The sequence below is a fragment of the Microtus ochrogaster genome, linkage group LG7_11 (genome assembly GCF_000317375.1).
Source record: "Microtus ochrogaster isolate Prairie Vole_2 linkage group LG7_11, MicOch1.0, whole genome shotgun sequence".
NCBI classification, from domain to species: domain Eukaryota; kingdom Metazoa; phylum Chordata; class Mammalia; order Rodentia; family Cricetidae; genus Microtus; species Microtus ochrogaster.
This window is the reverse complement of record NC_022032.1, coordinates 5,662,420-5,668,485: the sequence shown is the minus strand read 5'-3', so window position 1 is coordinate 5,668,485 and position 6,066 is coordinate 5,662,420. Positions and strand designations below refer to the sequence as shown.

At 42.7% G+C, this 6,066-nt stretch overlaps 1 protein-coding gene across 9 annotated transcripts in view; it reads left to right on the top strand.

Moving 5' to 3' along the window:
• The window catches only part of Unc5d (unc-5 netrin receptor D), a 517,384-nt gene that overhangs the window by 505,403 nt on the left and 5,915 nt on the right, over positions 1–6,066 (top strand). The window lies entirely within an intron of this gene.

The window sequence follows — 6,066 nt, the reverse complement described above, 5'->3', positions numbered from 1 at the left end:
GGGAGAGAGGAGGGGAGGGGAGAGGCGAGGAGAGGAGAGGATGCTTCCTCAGATGAATAGCTTACACTGGTACATAAACCCATGGCAGCAAACATCTTGTATGTCCTCTGCACATCAGGAAATGGTATGCACTGCTTAGCCCCTAATGATGCATACTCAGTCTGCGAAAGTGGATACCTGCATACAAGTTAGAAGGCATTTTAGGACAACATTTAAATCTGCCACTAAGTGGATGAAAGTTATCTTCACACCACCACCTAAACAATGTGCTCCTTACTGTGTGGGTTAGTTGCTATCCTGTCCTAGAATCTACTAGAATAGAGAAACCCCTCATACGCTCCATTACCTCAGAGGAGCAGAGGCACGGGCTAGCTCTGCAAAGCAACACCCATGGGTGGTAGAAGCCAGGATTGTGCTGGGTTTGGTATGGCTCGTATGGATAAGGCTTTGGCAAATCAAAACTTCATTTCATAATTCCCATTCACCCCAAAGTAGCTGATAAGAGTGGGTTCTACCAGAATTATTTTTATTTTCCTTGCCTTTGGTACTATTGCTTTGTTTTGTTGTGTTTTTGTTTTCAGGGGGAAAAAAAACCTCTTATCTTCTCAATGCTTGGCTTACTCTTGCCTTCTCACTTTTTCTCCCTATTTTCACAGGCATTACGCCTGACTCTTTTTCAGTCTGAAAGGGGGGGGTATGTGTCTGCCAAGAAAAGATGGAATACGACTCTTTGCCTCAGAATGGATTCAGAATCCACAAATGAAGGATCCAACCAGAAGTCAGGAGGAGGCACTGTTGCCAGAGAAAAATGAATTTACAGAGAATAGGCAGCTCCCAAGAGAATAGAAACCTCTTTGAAAAGGCAAAGGCTTATACTGAAAATGGAAGCATTGAAAAATATGAATATGCAGAAAAGACAATAACTTAGAGAGTTTTCAAACTTAGCGAGTTTGACAGAGGAGAGAATTCTTGGTTTGTCATCTGTGAAAACAAGTGTGTTAAGTTCACTTTCTGATCAACGTGGACACAGAATGATAAATGAATCCAGAAAATGAATTTTGTTGTGGGATGGGATGGAAAAGAAAGAGGGAAGGAGAGGAAAGGAGATGGGAGGGGAGGGGAAGGGGAAAGGAGAGGAGAGGAGAGGAGAGGAGAGGAGAGTGCTTCCTCAGCAGGGACACAAGTTTTCCCAGCAACCCAGGTGCTGCAGCTTATTCTAGTCTATGTAAACATGTTACTTACATCCTAGAGTTTTCCTTTCTAGTCATAGCCCATATAGAATAGACAATATAGAATAGTAAGTCTCTATTCTATTTATGAAAGCTATGATTTTTAAATTGTCATTTAGCAAACAGATACTTTCCCTGTCACACAGTGCACAGACACTCCTGTGCATTTCATTGATTTACAGAGTGAGCACAGGGGAGCTCCAGCTCTGTTCTTTTGACTCTCCATTTACAGTAGACATAAGACCTAGAGTATGCGGCTCCAAAGTCACATATTTCTGACTTCACACTGTAGGGAAACTCTAAATCAAGCAGGGGACTCCATTTAGCATCTTTTATGTCCAGACACTAATGAACATCAATTGTCCATTCTGGAGCTAGCTCCCCTTCTAGTGTCTAGGGTCATGAGCCTGTTGACTTGCTACTTGCTTATTTTCCCCTAACACCTCTTCTCGGGGACAGCCTAAGCTCCCTTGACATAAGTAATTCAAATACCTATTGTGTTGAAATTTTTCCAGCATAGTGCCCAGAGCACTTTCAACAAATGTTACTTGTTCACCTTGACATTGCCGCGATGAATGCCAAATTAAAATAGCGCGGATGTGTATAATCTACTTCTCTCTTGAAATCTTATACAGATAACATATTCAGTTCAGCGGGCAGCATTCCCTCCCTTGCTCTTTATTCTCCAGCTTTGATCTTCAAAAGCTGTGAAGTGAATGATTTCAGCTGGGGTCAGCACACTTTCTGTAAAGGGCCAGATAGGAATTAGTCAGGCTGTGTAGGATCTGCTGCCAACAACTCAACAACTGCTCAAACTCCTAGGAGAAAGTAATCTTTCAATTAAGAGACCAACAAAGTAAATTACTTTTAAAGCATGGTTTAAAAATATCTTATACCTTATTAATCACTAAAAATTGCTGAATACTTTTTAAAGGAAATTTATATCATAATACACTAGACTTGGGCCCCAAGAGTTGGTTGGGTTGGTGAAATGCTTCCCATACAAGTGTGAAGACCAGGATTTGATTTTCAGCACCTACATGTGAGCCCCAGGCCCCTGAGAGACTCTGTCTCAAAAACAAAGTGGACGGCTACTAAGGAACAACACTCCAAGTTGTCCACTGGCTTCAGCAAATATGTGCATACACTTACATGCATATCCATACACACACACATGAGTTAGGAATTAGTTAGGACATGTAGAGTCTGTTGCCAACAGCTGAACAACTGTTTAGCTTCCTATCTCTGCAATGTGAACCTGCCAGGAAAGAACAATGCCCACCCCGAGCAGGCCTGACTGTTTTGGTGACCTGTGGTTATAAAAGCAGGCAGCGCCCTGTATTTCCTTCAGTCTGCTATCCCCGGAGCCCTGACTTAGCTGCAGTCCATCCTCATTGAATAAAGCTTCCTTAGGACTTTGTTGTTCGCATCTGGATATTACCAGGAACTGAGGATTCTCTTTCAGCTCTACGTTCAGCCTCCTCCAAGGTGGAGAATGCTGTTGAGTCTAGGGCTGACATGGGTGCTAAAATATCTGGAGGAGCAGAATAAGAAGAGGTGCTTACAGCCACCTGGTATCTGTTGGCTCAACTCAATCTCACTTTGAAGAAATGCCCAGGTTCCTTTTTCATCTTCACGTAGAGTACTGCATTAGTTACTGTACTATTGCACTATAAAAAGACACCAGAACCAAGACAACTGTCAAAAGAAAGCATTTAGTTAGGGTTTCACTATAGTCCCAGAGGGTTAGTCCATCATGATCCTGGCACAGAGCATAGCAGCAGGTAGGCATCCACGGTGTTGCAGCAGGAGTTGAGAACTTGTATCTGATCTGGAAGTTGTAGACAGAGAGCAAGTCTGGGCCTAGAGTGTGCTTTTGAAATGTGCTTTGAAGCCCATCCCTCAGTCATACACCCCCTCAAGCAATGCCACACCCACTCCGATAAGATCATTCTTCCCAATCCTTCTCAAACAGTTCTACAAAACGGGGACCTAGAATTTAAACATATGAGCCTATTGGGGCCATTCTCAATGAGATCACCCCAAGTACCAGGGATATGTATCATCCTTCTCTCAAAGAAGCATGTTTAACAGAGGTGGAATAAAATCCTCCTCCATTTCCTATTATGCAATACCAGATTAATGATTCAACTCTTATGATTAGGAATAACATAGTATAAATTTTATTAAACTGGAATACAGGAAATGTACAATGGCCAATATACAGGTACAGCACTCCAGAGGCAGATACTGGTGGATCTCTGTGAGTTTAAGGCCAGCCTGGTCTACAAAGAGCTAGTTCCAGGACAGAAGTAAACAGAAACTCTGTCTTGATAAAACAAAAAACAAAGAAGACAAAAATAAAAAGAACACTATTTCAGAGGCCTAGAATTCCATCAGCTCTGGAGTCAGGAAAGAAAGAAAGCATAGAGGTGCACACATCCTTTCTACTCAGAGAATCGACTCCCTTTAATCACATAATAAACTTTTACCTGACTTTCCTCCTTCTTTCACCTTCTCAAAAACATTGAACAGATATCAGTAACAGCCATCAAATCCCAAAGAAAGGATTTCCAAGAGAAATGAGGAGAATATTTGCTTTATTTTTTTCTGACAGTCCTAAAGGCTTTACTCTTCTTTGGCAAATGTAAATGCCAGGGTCCCTTTTGATGATTTGCCTTTACACACACACACACACACACACACACACAGTCACACACTCACACAAGCACACACATTCACACAGTCACACACTCACTCACACACACTCTCTCTCACACACATATATACATATATGAACAATGGGCAGTCTTACAACTAGCCTGCTATCTAGATCACATTGAAAACACTGCAGAGCCTAGTGAAGATGCCAGAGATGACGGTTGCAGTTACGGATGCTGTGAACAGGGCTGACTCTAACTCAGCACCCATACTAAACATACAAGGTTACATGCTTAGCCTGCAATTTCAGCTGTAGTAACTATGTATTGCTCTGACCCTACGTGATTAGTAGGAGATGGTGGAGAACATTGCTGAGGACTAATTCAATACCTGCTTCTGGGATTGGAGAAATGTTTCAGTGATTAAGAGCATTTGCTGTTCTTGCAGAGAACCCGGATTCAGTTTCCAGCACCCACAGAGTGGCTCACAACTGGCTGTAACTCCTTTCCTCAGAGATCGAATGCCCCTCCTTCATGGGCACCAGGCAGACACATACCCAGATACATATACAGAAAAATATTCATACACATAAAAATAAATGAATATTCCTAAAATACCTGCTTCAGTCAGCAGTATCCCACCATATTTAAACTGACATATTACTTTAAATTTTTATAATGCTTATTTCTAAATTACATTTAACATGTATAGATAAGACTGCCAACCTAGGAGAAATTCAATAACTAATCCCTGAATAAGTGATCTGAATTCCTCCACAGGACACTATCTTGACCATGCCATTCTGCTTCCTTGGAAGTAGAGCTGACACAAACAGGGATCAAGGGGTGTTTGAGAATAAGTCTTAACAAGGAAACAAGCCCCCAAACCACGCTGTCTTTTCCTGGATGTCTAAGTGTGTGAAGCTTTGACTAGCTGTTTCAAAGTCTGTAAGGCCTTGTGATTTCTGCATTCAAGAATCCCTTGTGAGACCAAAGCTTGACTGCGTTGCTATGGGAACAGATGCATGCGATATGGCTGGATGAATAGAAGGGAAACAGCCAAAGTAGAAGAAAATTACATCTTATTAACTGTCTTTCCCAAGGCCTTCCCTAATAGTAGACTTATTTGAAAATTTGGCAGCATTGCCAAAGAAACATATTTCTTGTTACTCATCCAGTTCAAACAGATCAAATGTGTCTCAGGTGTTGGGTCCATGGGTGATGCTGTAAAAGTTGAGAAATAATGAAAGTCCTCAAGCCTTGTGGCTGATAAAGGGCATGGTGACATCTTGTTTTCATGCCTCCACTCCTTTCAGTAGGACCTTTAATGAGAAGCAGAATCTCCTCACATTAACGTTGGATCTTTTCGTCCCCTCCGCCACCTTCTGAATTGGAAGCATCAGAGTAGTAAAATGGCCAGAAGGCAGAGGGGGAAGGACCCATGGAATCACACAACAGCCCACTCATGTGGGCAGAGGAGCTGCTGAGAATTCTCAAATGTAGCAAAGTTCCAGAGCAGGCCTTGGGGGTGAAGAAGAGAGGGAAAGGGAGAAGCACAATAGTGAGCCCAGATTGCATCCCCAACAGCGCCTCCCCTCTCGTTCATGCTTGGAAATTTCCTGTGCTCACACCAGACAGAGCTTGCTTGGCTCTGCAGGCTTAGAAGCCAGAAAGAACCCCCTTAGCTTTTAAGGCTGACATTTCCAAATTAAAACAGCAAAAATGAAAACAAAACCCTTCGTGGCATCCAGGAGAATTAAGGCACAGGGCAATAGCATTATGTAGGTCCCTGGAGGTGAAATACAATGAAGCTTAAATCAGATTTGCTGGTTCTAGCCCAGTAGACTTACTGACTTATTCAGGGTCTGAAATCTGAAAAGCCCGGGAGGCCAGAGGGTTCTAACACAGCAGAGTGGTGGGTGTTTGGGCTTCATTCTGCTGAAGTCAACGACTCATGAAACTGCCTGCTGATATGAAACAGAAAAGAGGCAGCCCTGGGACAGGTTTAGCCATGAACAAGCTGTGTATGGATTGTAAGTGGCAGGTGTCCATCCTGAAGGCAATATGGAAAAAGAAGCTTTTTATGATCTTGCGCTCACACTGTTAGGGCCAAGGGGTGATCACAAGAGATGGTGCCAAGTTTGGGGGAAGGGATTGTTTGTTGTTTGTCTTTTGTT